A 15,598-nucleotide genomic window follows, 5' to 3' on the forward strand; every position below is an offset into this window, starting at 1 on the left:
CTTGTTTCTGTGGTCACAGCTGGCCGAAGAGGCCGAAATTTTGTGGTTACTTTTGGTGGTTCAATGGTCTTGTGGTTGTATGGGTTACAGGTGACATAAATGTCACAGAGTCTTTGTTGAAACCAATCAAGGTTTTGGTGAACAAAATCATTATTTTGTTTTGCAAATTCCAGAAATCTTGGCATTTTACGTTTGACATTATGTAAAACACGAGATCCATTTAAACCCAGAGAGTCCATTTGATTACATTTATCCTTTACATAATCTATAAACGTATTGATGTGGTCTGTTTTGATTAGTGTTCGGTAACATGTCACAATATGAAGAAAACTTGGTAACATGGACTTTTCCTGTTCCTCAGATTTCTTTGTGTCTTTTCTTTCCTGTTCTTCTGTTTTCTTTGTGTTTTGTGTATGTAATATTTGGGGAAGATTTGGTGTAGTTTCCTTATAAATTGGTCTTGTTTCACAGACTGTGGCAGGAATGAGAGCCAACATTTTGTTTTCTTCATTAATCTTCTCCATTTTATGAATATAGAATTATTATCTTTTTCTGTAAATATATTCTTTTCTGTGGATTTTGTTTTCTTCCTTTGGAATACAATTTATCTCTTCAAAATTCACTAATTTTTACATGAAAGCTGAAAAAAAATGAAAACTTTATAAGTTTTGTGAAAAGCTTTTATAAAATAGTATTTACTTGATTCATTCAAACAATTTCAAGGAAAACACACATTTCATTAAATATATTTAGTAAATTGTTTAATTGACAGTGAAGTTAAACATTTAAACTGTTTTCAATGGAATAATCATTAGAAATAAAACTTTGAGATATAAATACACCATTATCTTTATTGACTGAATATAAGTGATGGTGAAAAGTTTTGGAGTAAGAAGGAATATAAAATTTCGTTGAGGTTATTTCTACAGATATTATCGGTAGAAATTATAATAAGGACTGATTTCCTGCTACAACATTTCATATCAGACGGAAACAATGAGATCAAAGAGAAAAACATCTGTTGTTTGTTCTCATTGTTTGTTTCATCTGACATCTCAATAGGAAACGTTTTAGCAAAAAATCAGAACCAACTATAATTTCTATGGAATATCAATAGAATAATGTGAAAAACACTGCTAACAATGTAGAATGTGAAATCTTAAGAACAGGAAAAGTCCATGTTACCAAGTTTTCTTCATATTGTGACATGTTACCGAACACTAATCAAAACAGATCACATCGATACGTTAATAGATTATGTAAAGGATAAATGTAATCACATGGACTCTCTGGGTTTAAATGGATCTCGAATTTTACGTAATATCAAACGTAAAATGCCAAGATTTATATAATATATTCTTTTATAACAACCCTCCCTCTCCTATTTTATATCCTTCATATGTCCTTCTCTTCTTTTACTTTCTTCTCTCTCTCTCTCTTTCTCTCATTCCCTCTCTCCTTTTCAATATCAACTTCAACATTTTATTTCCCTTTTACATAAACATGTATATATTATGTCTATGTGTGTGTGTAGATATAGTGTACGTGTATATATGTATATATATGTATTCTTTTATTTTTGTACTTGTTTCAGTCATTTGACTGTGGCCATACTGGAGTACCACCTTTAGTCAAACAAATTGACCCCAGGACTTATTCTTTGTAAGCCTAGTACTTATTCTATTGGTGTCTTTTGCTGAACAACTAAGTTGCAGGGATGTAAACACACCAACATCGGTTGTCATGCACTGTTGGTGGGGCAAAAATAAAGAAAATATAAAATGGTAGGAGGAAATTAGCACAAATGGGAAGAGTGTGCGTATATATGTATGTATACAAGTGTGTATTTCTCTCTCACTTTATATATATATATATATATATATATCATCATATCATCATCATCATTTATCCGTTTTCCATGCTATGGGTTGGACGGTTCTATAAGCCAGAAGGCTATATAGTCAAATCTGGCAGTATATATATATATATATATATATATATATATATCTCTTTCCATCATTTAATCATTAGTACTTACTGTTTAATTAAAATTTCAACTTCATTCCTAACCTAGCTGATCCACAAATAGATTCAGTTAAAATATGTACCGGACTTAAAAAGAAATACCGGTGCTGATACGATCAGTTAAATACATCGAGGCAATGCTCCAGCATGGCCATGGTTCAATAACTAAGGAATAAAACATATCAGCCACACATTACATACATAACTTGAAATCTTCTACCACCACGACCACCACCATTTAGTCTGTTACCTATCTCTATAAATGCCACACCTCTCTTCAAATATTATTCATGTCTTTCTCATCCACAAATCTACACTTGAAAAAAAAAGCCGTCACTATTCTATTTCTCAACCAAGTTGATAATTCCACAGAAATCTCCAAGAATATTTCTAAATTTACCAAATTATAACATAGATTATTCCTTCAAATACAATATTTAAATGTAATTTATAAAAATATATCAAAACTATAATCTTTTAAAATTTAATAGAATGTTTAACTTTTATGTCAGAAAACAATTTATGAAGTTGAAATACTAAAATTATTTTTATAAAAATTATATTTGAAATGTAACAAATATATTTGTTTACAATAAATTAAAATTATGGCTTCTGTTGTTGATGTTTAACTGAAAGTTAATTCTTATCTAGCTGCCCTATGGTCAGACGTTCTATCCATGACCTCACCCATAAGTTGTTATTATCTAACATGTTTTTAGGGGCATTTTAGGGACTTTGTAGTTGGTTTTGTAATAGAGTTTATAATAAATGCAGACAACGTGAAATAATTCTCAGAAGCCATCCATCTGATAAATAATATCGAAGATGGTGAGAAAACATATTTAATGCATTGTACATTAAAATGTTGATGTAGGATAAAGATGTGCTGAGAGAGAAAATATTTGTTGTCACCAAATTGTTTAATATTTAAACAATTCTTCTTGTTTGCTTCAAGATATAAAATAGAAATGAAATCACCAGAACAATTCCATTTATACACAAAGTTTAATATTAAAATAAAAAAGCAGTTTAAAACATTTCATTGATTAAAAGAAGAAAAAGATCAATTAGTAGAGTCGTTAGAACATATGGACTTAATACCTTGTGGTATTTATTCTCTTTGTCTGCTGAGATTAATTTTGATTTTTATCATGCAAGGGTCGATAATTAAAATGCCAGTCTGAGGTGGTGGTCTGATGGAATTAAATATTTGACAAGATTTCTTGTAGTATTTAATGTGGTTCTTTATGATCTGAGTTCAAATCCTTTTGTTGCCTCCCTGGGTTGCAGACTTAATCTATCACCTTTTTCGACACCATCACCTGGCTCTTGAGATGCTTTTTAGGAGAGGATTTCTCTGTTGTATGCATTCATGTTAAGTCTCTTGTTTTGAGAATGTCTATCTTCCATTCACCACATTTGAAGACCCTGGAAATATAAAGGACCATCGGCAGGGCCCTTCTCCCTTGCTAAGCTTTTAAAACATTAAGTTTACAGAAAACTAACAATTTAACAGCAATAAAATTAATTTAGAAATTTCAAATTTCACTTGAGAATTAGAAATCCACTATAAACTACTTAAAATTGTGTATTCTTAGATGAACATATCCGTTCCTTTAATTTCCATCAAATTAGTTTTGACATAGTCATAACCAAACTATACTTTATTTTATATTCTGGAAATGAAAATTTTTACTTGTAATGTAACAGTGTAAAATCTTTGAAAAGTTTCTAGCTTATAAAATACCGCCTGAAAATAAAACAAATTCCAATATAAAAGTTTATGTTTGAAATAGTTCTAATGAAGCTTTAACGAAGTGTTTTAGTCAAATGTGCGTTAATTAAAATAGTTACCTGAATTACTTGTGTTGAGGGGTTCATTCTAGCCTGAAGACTGTCTCTCTCAGAAATATGCAAGAGTGGCAATGGTATGGCCTGTGTACAGCACTTACAGCTATATTTATAATCTACCAGGAAGAAGTTTCTAGATACCTGGTGGGTGTTACCTTGTCATGGGTATGTATCTTGGTTTAAAAGTATGTGTCTGTTGTAGTGTATAGGTATGTGTGTGTATATGTTGGTGTGTTGTAGTATATGTTAGCCAGATTGCATCGACACGCCTATCTCAGATTGCCACAGACTGTATGAATGACACCCTCCCCCACCTCCCATCCAATTCTATATTCTTTCTCTCTCTCTTTACATCTCTCCAACATTACCACCACCACCTCCACCATGTCTCCATGCATTTCCATTCAAGTGTTTCATGTTTCTGAACCAATCATATTCACTTATTTTGCCTTCTTTCTTTATATGGAAAAATCCCATCCTCAACATTTAATTTGTATACATGCTTATATAGCTACACACACACACACATACATATATATACATATAAACATGTACCTACAAACACACCCATATACACACACACATACAGGCATACTTTTTTCCAATAAGTTGTAGTGACCCTAATATCGTATACAATAAGCTCATTATAGTTATTATTATTATTATCATTATTAAGAATCGTTAGCATACTGGGCGAAATGCTTAGTGGCATTTCACTCATAGCTACGTTCCAAGTTCAAATTCCACCGAGGTCGACTATTGTTTCATCTTCCCAGGGTCAATAAAACAAGTATCATTTGAGTACTGAGGCCGATGTAGTCGACCGTCCGCTTCCCTACAAAATGTCAGGCCTTGTGCCTTTAGAAGAAAGGACTATTATTTATGCAGTGAATGACATCATCGTTAATGTGTCGGACATTGAACGAAGCAAGGTGGGAGAATGCTTTAGAGTAGCTAACCCTGCCAGAAATAACAGCCACATCTCCTTCTAGTCAGATTCTATTGTTATAGGAATGTATATATGTATGTATTGAGCCAATGACCGAGACCTCTGTATGGCTGTTAAATCACGAGAATTCATCTACCAAATCCATATTAAAATAGAAAATGGAAAAGTAAAACATTTTGCATCATTCAAAAAAGACTTCTAATTTAGAGTCTCATCTCTCTCTCTCATTACATTCTATATCTAAACTTACTCTTTTACTCTTTTACTTGTTTCAGTCATTTGACTGCAGCCATGCTGGAGCACCGCCTTTAGTCGAGCAAATTGACCCCGGGACTTATTCTTTTGTAAACCCAGTACTTATTCTATCGGTCTCTTTTGCCGAACCGCTAAGTAACAGGGACGTAAACACACCAGCATCGGTTGTCAAGCAATGCTAGGGGGACAAACACAGACACACATACATACATATATATATATATATATATATACACATATATACGACGGGCTTCTTTCAGTTTCCGTCTACCAAATCCACTCACAAGGCTTTGGTCGGCCCGAGGCTATAGTAGAAGACACTGCTACGCAGTGGGACTGAACCTGGAACCATGTGGTTGGTAAACAAGCTACTTACCACACAGCCACTCCTGCGCCTTGCTTCATTATTTTGTATTTTAATCTCCAGGCGTGGGAATGGCAGTGTGGTAAGAAGCATGGCACCTTGGGCAAGTGTTTTCTACTAAAGCCTGAGGCTAACAAAAACCTTGTCAGTGGATTTGGCAGGCGGAAACTGAAAGAAGACTGTCATATATATATATATATATATATATATATATACATCAACACCAGTACGCAATAGGTACTTAATTTATCGACCCTGAAAGGATGAATGGCAAAGTCGACCTAGGCGGAATTTGAACTCAGAACGTAAAGACATGAAATACTACTAAGCATTTTGCCCGGTGTGCTAACGTTTCTGCCAGCTAGCTGCCTTAGAGTCTATTGTCGCACCTCCTTCCTTCAAACGGGAAAGAAGAGCCATTTTCATTTTACTTGTGGCTATGGCAAAAGAATGTATATGGTTGGGGCGTCTGAAAGGTCTAGAGACAAACACTTTCCTCTCTGGTCAATCTCTGATCAACCTCTTCAAGTATCACTTGAAGAGGAAGGTGGGCGTAGAGAGGGAAGTTTTGTCTAGTGAATGCTTCAAACAAAGATGGGTGAATGTAGCAAGGATGGCACGTGTGAATGACTGATCCACGTTGAGCATAGTCCTACGAACCAGAAAAACAAAGGAGTAAAAGAGAGCCACTTACTGTAATGCGTTTTTGTTTTTGCATGACATTATTGCCCGAGGTTACCGTGGTCTTTTCTGTAAGCTTTTCTTTCCACAGATAAAATTAATCTGTTTTCCTTTTTGCATTCATGACATTTCTGTGATACACGATCACTATTGATCGGAATCTTATCTCACCCCACTTCTTCCCCAAGAAGAAAAGCTCTGCATCGTATTTTGTCTCCTCTGTGTTCAGCCCTGTGTGGCTAATTAAGAAACATATCTATCTGTCTCTCTCTCTCTTTTACTTGTTTCAGTCCTTTGACTGCGGCCATGCTGGAGCACCGCCTTTAATCGAGCAAATCGACCCTGGGACTTATTCTTTTGTAAGCCCAGTACTTATTCTATCGGTCTCTTTTGCCGAACCGCTAAGTGACGGGGACGTAAACACACCAGGGTTGGTTGTCAAGCAATGCTAGGGGGGACAAACACATATATATATATACGACGGGCTTCTTTCAGTTTCCGTCTACCAAATCCACTCACAAGGCTTTGGTCAGTCCGGGCCTATAGTAGAAGACATTTGCTCAAGATGCCAACTTATTCATCTATGCTCCTGAAGGAAAAACTAAAATCATTGTCAACAAAGCAGGCCTACAATAGTTATGCTTCTTCTGCATTCTTCACATCTACGCCAAACTGTAGCCGTTAGCAACCAGACTCCCTGAAAGGATTCCATTGGTATTTTGCTTGATTTCCCTGATTGCTGTTGATAGTAAGTTACCTTTCATGACCCTTCTTACTTCACGCACACTGTCCGCTCATAAGCATGCTGACATTTATCTTTGTAAAAGCACCATCCGTTCGTGTCCGTTGCCAGCCTCGCCTGGCCCCTGTGCCGGTGGCACGTAAAAGCACCATCTGCACGTGGCTGTTTGCCAGACCCGTCTGGCCCCCGTGCCTGTGGCACGTAAAAGCACCATCCGTTCGTGGCCGTTTGCCAGCCTCGCCTGGCCCCTGTGCCGGTGGCACGTAAAAGCACCATCCGTTCGTGGCCGTTGCCAGCCTCGCCTGGCCCCTGTGCCGGTGGCATGTAAAAGCACCATCCGTTCGTGGCCGTTTGCCAGCCTCGCCTGGCCCCTGTGCCGGTGGCAGGTAAAAAGCACCATCCGTTCGTGGCCGTTTGCCAGCTCCGTCTGGCACCTGTGCGGGTGGCACGTAAAAGCACCCACTACACTCACAGAGTGGTTGGCGTTAGGAAGGGCATCCAGCCGTAGAAACACTGCCAGATCTGACTGGGCCTGGTGCAGCCTTCTGGCTTCACTGACCCCAGTTGAACCGTCCAACCCATGCTAGCATGGAAAACGGACGCTAAACGATGATGATGATGATGATGCTGATGCCATTATTCTATTTGCATGTTTGCTATAGAGGTTTGCTTTTCTTTATCATACATGGCTTTCATTGAAACAAAGCTTCAATGCGGTTGTGTCAGGCATTTCGAGAAAACTCAGTACAGGATACAAAACGCTTCAAGTAAGATAGAGGATCCCATTTCATGGACTTTCATTTATTACTCACTGCCAAATTTATGTTCAGAGGAAATTTATTCATACCTTAAGTTCCTTAATACCATTTGATAAACTGCTAACGAATATGGTAATTATACATATTACACTTATCAACTTGAAACGACTTCTAATTGTGGGATAATTCAAATCAAACCATCCAAAGGAATGCATCATTATAATAAATTACACCGTCCATAGGATGGGTGCATTTCTTTTATATATATATACACATATATATACACACATATATATACATATATATACATATATATATATATATACATATATAGATATACATATATATATATACATATATATATATTACATATATATATATTATACATATATATATATACATATATATATATATACATATATATTACATATATATACATACATATATATACATACATATACATACATACATATATATATATATAATATATATATCTATGTTTTGCAGCACATCAGACACCAGCCAGAACTTTTGAGGGCCAAAAATACACATGTACATATATACACATATACAAATATATATACATACATTAACACAAATAGATACATACATACATATATATACACTCATACACACAAATAAATATATACATACACATATACACACAATACATATATGCACACATACATACATACACTCATATTAACAAGTAGATACATACATATATATTATATATATAATATAATATGTTACAAATTACTCAATAGTCAAGATAAAACTCTGAGTTTCAGAAGAGATGGTGTTGTGGATCTCCACTTCGGCATCCGAAACTCAGAGTTTTATCTTGACTATTGAGTAATTGTAACATATTATTTTATAGATGAATTTCCTCTATTTACATAATATTGAGGTCTCTTTCTTTCTTTTGTTATCTTACCGTTTTACTAATATATATTATATATACATATATATATATATATATGTATATGTATATATATAAGCGCAGGAGTGGCTGTGTGGTAAGTAGCTTGCTAACCAACCACATGGTTCCAGGTTCAGTCCCACTGCATGGCATCTTGGGCAAGGGTCTTCTGCTATAGCCCTGGGTCGACCAATGCCTTGTGAGTGGATTTGGTAGACGGAAACTGATAGAAGCCTGTCGTATATATGTATATGTGCGGGTGGCACGTAAAAAGCACCCACTACACTCGCGGAGTGGTTGGCGTTAGGAAGGCATCCAGCCGTAGAAACACTGCCAGATCAGACTGGGCCTGATGCAGCCTTCTGGCTTCACAGACCCCAGTTGAACCGTCCAACCCCCCATGCTAGCATGAAAAACGAACGCTAAATGATGATGATGATGATATCTATATGTATGTGTGTGTTTGTGTGTCTGTGTTTGTGTGTCTGTGTTTGTCCCCCACTAGCATTGCTTGACAACCGATGCTGGTGTGTTTACGTCCCCGTCACTTAGCGGTTCGGCAAAAGAGACCGATAGAATAAGTACTGGGCTTGCTTACAAAGAATAAGTCCCAGGGTCGTTTTGCTCGACTAAAGGCGGTGCTCCAGCATGGCCGTAGTCAAATGACTGAAACAAGTAACAAAAAATATTTTTTTTTTAAATGTATGATTTATATACATAATCTATATAATTGACAACAATCATCTCCTGGGTTAGAACTCTGTCGCAAATAGCAGAATCAAAATTTGAATAATTACTGCTAATATGAAGTAATTACTTTCAGTATGAAGTAATTAATGAGTAAATTACTCTGTTTGTTTTCCCGATAACCCAATTCGGCGATTCACACACATTTAACAAATGACAACTATCTGCTACTATCTCTCTCTCTCTCTCTCTCTCTCTCTCTCATACGCATACTCCCTTTACTCTTTTACTTGTTTCAGTCATTTGACTGCGGCCATGCTGGAGCACCGCCTTTTAGTCGAGCAAATCGCCCCCTGGGACTTATTCTTTGCAAGCCCAGTACTTATTCTATTGGTCTCTTTTGCCGAACCTCTAAGTGACGGGGACGTAAACAAACCAGCATCGGTTGTCAAGCAATGCTAGGGAGACAAACACACACACGCATATATATATATTATATATACATATATATATATATATATGTATATGTATATATATAAGCGCAGGAGTGGCTGTGTGGTAAGTAGCTTGCTAACCAACCACATGGTTCCAGGTTCAGTCCCACTGCATGGCATCTTGGGCAAGGGTCTTCTGCTATAGCCCTGGGTCGACCAATGCCTTGTGAGTGGATTTGGTAGACGGAAACTGATAGAAGCCTGTCGTATATATGTATATGTGCGGGTGGCACGTAAAAAGCACCCACTACACTCGCGGAGTGGTTGGCGTTAGGAAGGGCATCCAGCCGTAGAAACACTGCCAGATCAGACTGGGCCTGATGCAGCCTTCTGGCTTCACAGACCCCAGTTGAACCGTCCAACCCCCCATGCTAGCATGAAAAACGAACGCTAAATGATGATGATGATGATATCTATATGTATGTGTGTGTTTGTGTGTCTGTGTTTGTGTGTCTGTGTTTGTCCCCCACTAGCATTGCTTGACAACCGATGCTGGTGTGTTTACGTCCCCGTCACTTAGCGGTTCGGCAAAAGAGACCGATAGAATAAGTACTGGGCTTGCTTACAAAGAATAAGTCCCAGGGTCGTTTTGCTCGACTAAAGGCGGTGCTCCAGCATGGCCGTAGTCAAATGACTGAAACAAGTAACAAAAAATATTTTTTTTTTAAATGTATGATTTATATACATAATCTATATAATTGACAACAATCATCTCCTGGGTTAGAACTCTGTCGCAAATAGCAGAATCAAAATTTGAATAATTACTGCTAATATGAAGTAATTACTTTCAGTATGAAGTAATTAATGAGTAAATTACTCTGTTTGTTTTCCCGATAACCCAATTCGGCGATTCACACACATTTAACAATGACAACTATCTGCTACTATCTCTCTCTCTCTCTCTCTCTCTCTCTCATACGCATACTCCCTTTACTCTTTTACTTGTTTCAGTCATTTGACTGCGGCCATGCTGGAGCACCGCCTTTTAGTCGAGCAAATCGCCCCCTGGGACTTATTCTTTGCAAGCCCAGTACTTATTCTATTGGTCTCTTTTGCCGAACCTCTAAGTGACGGGGACGTAAACAAACCAGCATCGGTTGTCAAGCAATGCTAGGGAGACAAACACACACACGCATATATATATATATATATATATACATATATATTAATAAATAAAATAAAACATATGCATATATATATATATATACATATATGTACGTACCTACCTCTACATGTATATATATACACGCATATATGAGTACAGGACACCAAAAGGGACGTCGAACACAATGAGAAACGAAAACATAGACACAAACCCAAGGAACTGGACATTTTTTTAAACAACAAAAAAATAGAGTACAGGACAATTAACACAAAGAAAAAACCCCTTCTTCAGTCGCTAGAAATGTAGAGTAGATGAAACCATAGCGAATGAAGAAGGGTTTTTTTCTTTGTGTTAATTGTCCTGTACTCTATTTTTTTGTTGTTTAAAAAAATGTCCAGTTCCTTGGGTTTGTGTCTATGTTTTCGTTTCTCATTGTGGCCGACGTCCTTTTGGTGTCCTGTACTCATATAAGTAAGATTGTTCTATATATATATATATACATACATATACATGTATATATATACAGTTGCGGCCAAAATGTTCAGAACGGCATTGTTTCCGTCAGAAAAGTAGGTATAATTTTTTATCAAAGTTGTTTTATATTCTATAATTTTCACAGGCAATAAATACAATATTATTTGTTATTGTCTGAGATTGTGGTGTAATTTGAGAGGATTTGCTTGACTAAAGGCGGTGCTCCAGCATGGCCGCAGTCAAATGACTGAAACAAGTAAAAGAGTATATATACACACACAAACACACAGACACACCTTAATAATATGTTGTTTGGGGTTTTAGTTTGTTGTGTTTGAAATGTGAAATAAAGTTTGAAAGAAATATTAAAAAAATAAATTTTATTGGCAGAAAATTTGTTTTTGACAAAAAAAAGAATAGAATGTACATATATATATATATATTCATGCATACATACATGTATATGAGCATGTATATAAATACACACACACAACACAAATATGTGTAGATATGCTCATATATATATATGTGTGTGTGTGTGTGTGTATGTATGTATATATATATATATACACACACACACACACACAAGCAGTCATAAAGGGATCTTTTTGTGTATATATGTATATTTACAAGTGTATACTTTTTGGGATATATATATATATATATATACACACACACACATATATACATAAACACATACATGTACATATGCCTGTTGTAGATATACATATATTAGAAACATAAACATTGATAATCATATACACACTTATATATATATATATATATATATATATATATTATATATATATATATATATATAATATATATAAAGCTGAACTTGTCTGTGTGTGGCAGGCTTGGTAGCCTTCAACTAGCACTATCTCCTCCGAGACCCTGCGGCGCAAGTTGACCAAAATTGAGAGTATGATAGAAGAAGGCTTGCTCTTCATTCCGTAGAAGAAAAAATTCATATCAGACCATGTTAACACCAAAAATTATTTACATCAAAAAGGTACTTTTTTTCTATGAAAATCCCGATTTTTTACGATTTTTTTGACTGCTGTGTCGCCATTTTTCGGTGTATTTCATCCAGAAAAATGTTCACTTAAAGAGAATAACAAGCTACATAATGCAAAATTTTTACTTTTCAAAAATTCCAATTCTAAAGGGCCGAAACAAACCCGAGCAACACTGGGCAATGCTGCATGTATATACATACATACACACACATTTTGCATGTACCCCAGTTGTTCTGACTGTTTATCCTGCTGTGTCTTTTGTCCAGCGTCCCTTTCGTGTACCCCATTGAGGGTTGACAAATGAGTGTCTCCTATGCTCCGGGAGAAGATCACAGCACTACTTAATGGTAACACTCACTATCCTGATGTCATCGTATGGTTTGTCTGTCTTTGGGTTGGTCTTCACCGTGCTGATGGTCTGAACCACCTCCATCCCCTTGGTCACTCGACCAAACACTGTATGTTTGTTGTCCAACCATGGCTGTCCAGAAGAAAAAGAAAATGAGGATTCATTTGGACAAGTGTAACAGCAGACATATATAGAAATTCATTCCCAACATTCTATACACTCCCTCAGCTCCTTATATACATTCTTTCATCACATTTTCTATACACTGTCTCCCTCATCCCATTCAACATACACCCTCAACACATTGTATACACTCACCCCTACATTCTATACACTCCCTCAGCTCCTTATATACACTCTTTCAACACATTTTCTACACTGCCTCCCTCATCCCATTCAACATACACCCTCAACACATTGTATACACTCATTCCCTACATTCTATACACTCCCTCAGCTCCTTATATACACTCATTCAATACATTATATACACTGCCTCCCTCAACATACATAGACTTGTTCAACCTCTTGTAGACACCTCCTCGTTAAACCCATTCTACACACCTGCCTGCTGTTGTACAAGGGCAAGTCGAAATTTATCCGCACTTTCGCCATAACATATCTTTATTATTGTCACAGTGCAGGAGTGGCTGTGTGGTAAGTAGCTTGTTTACCAACCACATGGTTCCGGGTTCAGTCCCACTGCGTGGCACCTTGGGCAAGTGTCTTCTACTATAGCCTCGGGCCGAGCAAAGCCTTGTGAGTGGATCTGGTAGACGGAAACTGAAAGAAGCCCGTCGTAATATATATATATATATATATATGCGTGTGTGTGTTTGTGTATCTGTGTTTGTCCCCTTAGCATTTGCTTGACAACCGATGCTGATGTGTTTATGTCCCCGTCACTTAGCGGTTCGGCAAAAAGAACCGATAGAATAAGTACTGGGCTTACAAAAGAATAAGTCCCGGGGTAGAGTTGCTCGACTAAAGGCGGTGCTCCAGCATGGCCACAGTCAAATGATTGAAACAAGTAAAGAGAGAGTAAAAGAGTGCAAATTAAATACTAAATAATTCACAACTTAAAAGTGAGGAGGTTAGTCAACCCCTGTTTATCACTGGTATTGTAGCATATCACCCACAGAGGGGTGAAAGGTAAAACTGACCCCAGACAAATTTGAACTCATAATGCAAAGAGCCAGAACAGCAAAAACGGAGTTTTTACTGGTGCCCTAATGATTAAGACAATCCATTGCTTTAATGATAAGAATAATGGTTTCAAATATTGCTACAAGGGCAGCCATCTTGGGGTGGAGGATAAATCAATTATATTGACCCCAGTATGCAACTGGTACTTAATTTATCGACCCCCAAAAGGATGAAAGGCAAAGTCAACCTCAGTGGAAGAACAATAAGGTTAATAATAACAGTTTCAAATTTTGCCAAAAGGCCTGAAATTTTGGGTGGATGGGACTAGTTTTTTTATATTGACCCCAGTACACAACTGGTACTTAATTTATTGACCCTGAAATGATGAAAGGCAAAGTCAACCTCAGTGGAAGAACAATAAGGTTAATAATAACAGTTTCAAATTTTGCCAAAAGGCCTGAAATTTTGGTTGGATGGGACTAGTTTTTTTATATTTTATATTTAATTTATTGACCCCAGAAGGGTGAAAGGCAAAGTCAACCTCAGTGGAATTTGAACTTAGAACGCTAAGCATTTCACCCGATGTGCTACAGATTCTGTCAGCTCACTGCCTTAACAACAAGAAGAACAACAACAATAATGGTTTCAAATTTTGGCACAAGGCCAGCAAGGTTGGGGGAGGGGGTAAGTTGGTTATAACAATGCAGACTCTGTGGTGGTTCAGTCTGCTAAAAACAGAAGCCAAATCACAGCCTACAGTCTTAGAGAAGGTTACACTGAACAATGTAGTCGCTCATTAGAGAAAAATAAACTGGATAGTCATGATTGGATCATCTTTGATCATAGGTCTACTGGATCAGGACTGACCTGTGGCTAAGCAACAAGGAAGGACACATTAGATAATGTAATCCTAGATACATGATGCATGAATAATAAAAGACAGGATGGTCACAGCTGGAAGATCTTTGATCATAGGTCAACTGGATCAGGACTGACCTGGGACTAAACAACAACAAGAAAGGGCACATTAGATAATACAGTCCTAGATACACTATGTCTGAATAAAAGACAGGATGCTGACATGTTTCATCACAAGTCTACTAGATCAGGACCGACCTGGGGTTAAATAAGATCAACTTACCGTAGGAACGACTGTGATGAAGAACTGTGATCCATTAGAATTGGCCCCGGCGTTTGCCATACTGAGAGTGTAGGGTCGATCATGACGCAGGCTGGGATGGAACTCATCTTCAAACTCTCCACCCCATATTGACTCTCCACCTGTGCCATTCCCTAAAGAGAAACAGACAGTAGTAAGATGGAGAAAGAGAGAGAGAGAGAGAATGTGGGGAGACATGTTTCGTTCTACTCCAACTTTTATTTTGTTTCTTGTACAATCTTTAGTTTCATCATCATCATCGTCATTTGAGGTTCACCTTCCATGCTGGACGGTTTGACAGGAGCTGACCAGGCAAGGACACTGCACCAGGCTTCTGTGTCTGTTTTGGTAGGGTTTTAACAGCTGGATGCCCTTCCAAATGCCAACCACTTTACAGAGTGGACTGGAGATTCTTCACGTGGCACCAACACTGGCAGGGACACCAAATAAATTACAAGACAAAGATCCACAGTTTCCAAGCTAGTAGGGGTTAAATAACATCTGGGCCCATAGTCAACAGCCAGGGGCCTTTGCTGTTCGCAACCCTAATTCCCCTGCTTTTCCAAATGATCAATGGCCAGACATGGTTTTATGGCAGGGGTCAACACTTATCTCCTC

At 37.2% G+C, this 15,598-nt stretch overlaps 1 long non-coding RNA gene across 1 annotated transcript; it reads right to left on the reverse strand.

Annotated features, from left to right (window-relative positions):
* Positions 1-1,973: 1,973 nt before the first annotated feature.
* Positions 1,974-15,145, reverse strand: LOC118768593. Its single transcript, XR_005004390.1, has 3 exons — positions 14,963-15,145; positions 12,527-12,807; positions 1,974-2,007 (listed from the first exon to the last, which is right to left on the reverse strand). It is a non-coding gene; the product is annotated as an uncharacterized LOC118768593 (long non-coding RNA).
* Between the last annotated feature and the right edge of the window lie 453 nt (positions 15,146-15,598).

This window comes from Octopus sinensis, linkage group LG30 (genome assembly GCF_006345805.1).
Source record: "Octopus sinensis linkage group LG30, ASM634580v1, whole genome shotgun sequence".
NCBI classification, from domain to species: domain Eukaryota; kingdom Metazoa; phylum Mollusca; class Cephalopoda; order Octopoda; family Octopodidae; genus Octopus; species Octopus sinensis.